At 30.7% G+C, this 2220-nt stretch overlaps 1 pseudogene; it reads left to right on the plus strand.

Annotated features, from left to right (window-relative positions):
- The first annotated feature begins 287 nt into the window (after positions 1-287).
- Positions 288-934, plus strand: LOC143640141 (DNA-directed RNA polymerase III subunit RPC7 pseudogene; annotated as a pseudogene).
- The last annotated feature ends 1286 nt before the right edge of the window (positions 935-2220 follow it).

A 2220-nucleotide genomic window follows, 5' to 3' on the forward strand; every position in this document is an offset into this window, starting at 1 on the left:
AGCCTCAGCAACTTAGCTAGGCCCTAAACAACTTAGGGAGAACTGTCTCTAAATAAAATAAAATTTTAAAAAAGGGCAAGGGATATTACTTACTCTTGGGTTAGAACACTGGTATGAAATTAAAAAAAAAAAGATTACAATAAGAGCGCTTCTCCAAGTTGAAACCTTTGGCACTCAAGCACTGGCATCCCCTTCCAGCACCCCTTCCTTGCAGGTAGCACTTCAGTACACAGTTTTGCCCAAAATAAGTGATGAGCTTTGTCTTTCTTGTAGTATAACTAGTTCTGATGGTTGAGAATGAAGGAAGAGGTCGTGCTGCCTATACCTTTAATACTGAGGCTTTTGGATTTAGCAGAGGTGAAAAGTTACCTGATGTAATGTTGAAACCACATCCACTAAGACGGTGCCACTGAGAACAGAAGGGGAAGATTATTTGCTGGCCTTGAAACAGGAACTGAGAGAAACAATGAAAAGAATGACTTATTTTATTGAAACACCTGAAGAAAAACAAGATATTGAAAGGTCTAGTAAAAGATATATGAAAGTCTACAAAGAAAAGCGGATACCAGATTGGAGAAGGCTCCCAAGAGAGATGATGCCCAGGGAAAAAAATGCGGAAAAAACCCCAAATCCATAAAGGCCAAAGATACAGACAAAGGTACTTTACTCACTAATACTGAAGGTGTGTTGAAAAAAATTGAGGAGTTGGAAAAGAGAGGTGATGGTGAAAAATCATATGAGGAAAATGAAGAAAAAGAAGAAAGCAAAGAGAAAAGTAAAGAAGGCTATGATGACAATGACGATTAGGATGCTACAGAGGAGGCGTATGATGAAGAAGAGCATGAGGAGGAAAATGACTACTTTAATTCATACTTTGAAAATGGAGATGGTTTTAGTGTAGAAAAGTGACAACATGGATGAAGCAACCTATTAGCCATAAAATTTTCAAGAAAGAAAAATATATGATAATATAGCTTCTGAGCAGTTGGACAGACTTGATTTATGTTTTGTTTCTATTTTGTTGTTTAATATTTGTTACTGAAATATTCATAACTGCTTTTATACATTAATTACCTTTTAAATATATGACATCTGAAACTCTGACATTCCTCCTTAACAACTTTGCCATTCCTCTTGTGTATGTTAGTGAATTTTTATATTATTTGGATTTTATTATGCTAAAGAGTTTTTGCATCTCTTAATCAATGTATTTATACATATTTAAACAACTTATTCTTGTTCAATTGATCTTCTGTGAAAGTATTACTAGATATAATGGATTTCTATCACCTTAAAATTGATTTAATATAGTGCATGGAGCAAAACAAAAACCTTGAAAATTATCTTTAATTTGCTATGTTCTATACTAAGAAATTATGACTCCTTAAATCTGCCTAAAATTATAAACATACATTTTTCCCTACATGTATGTTTTTGATCACAAAGAGATTTGTGATCAAAAACATACATGTAGGGAAAAATGTCAATCTGAGCTATATAAATTTCACATTTTACATGTAAGCTAGTACAGAGAGACTTTCATTTGGGATAAATATTATAAATACTTGAACTGGGGGCTAACTTCATACCATACAAAACATGAGTTAGTGATCCTCTGTAGTAAGTTTGACATGTTTAAATAGTTGGGCTTATGAAAAATTAAAGTGAAATATCTTTAATTTAATACTTAAGTACATAAGTCCTGGTTATATAAATTTCTTGGTAGAAAGCATGAATGTGAATTTGGTCTAGTTGTAGTGCCTCAATTATACTTCACAGGACTCATAAACTATACAGTCAATTATAATATAGAATTAACTCAGATTGTTAATCTTTTTATGTATTTAATATTAAATTCTTACAAAAAAGATTACAATAATATATAAGCTACAAATACAATAAATTTATGTTTAAACTTTTAAAATAAAAATTAACTTTTGATTACAGAATATTACATTTTATTGCATAGAAAGAAATAATAAAACAATGAAAAATAAACCCTAAAATTAATCACTAAGATATAACTTTCATGCCAATATGGAATTGGTATCAAAGTACCTGTGTGCTTTGATATGTATATAGTCATAACATTTATGATAATAACATTATAAAAAGTGTACTACATACTTTTTTCAGCATCCCAAAAATACTACATAGATTCTATGCTGCATAGTCTTAATATCTATAGATCTAAACATACTTGGCAAAATTCCTTTATTT

The sequence above is a fragment of the Callospermophilus lateralis genome, unplaced genomic scaffold, assembly GCF_048772815.1.
Source record: "Callospermophilus lateralis isolate mCalLat2 unplaced genomic scaffold, mCalLat2.hap1 Scaffold_123, whole genome shotgun sequence".
In the NCBI taxonomy this organism is placed as follows: Eukaryota; Metazoa; Chordata; class Mammalia; order Rodentia; family Sciuridae; genus Callospermophilus; species Callospermophilus lateralis.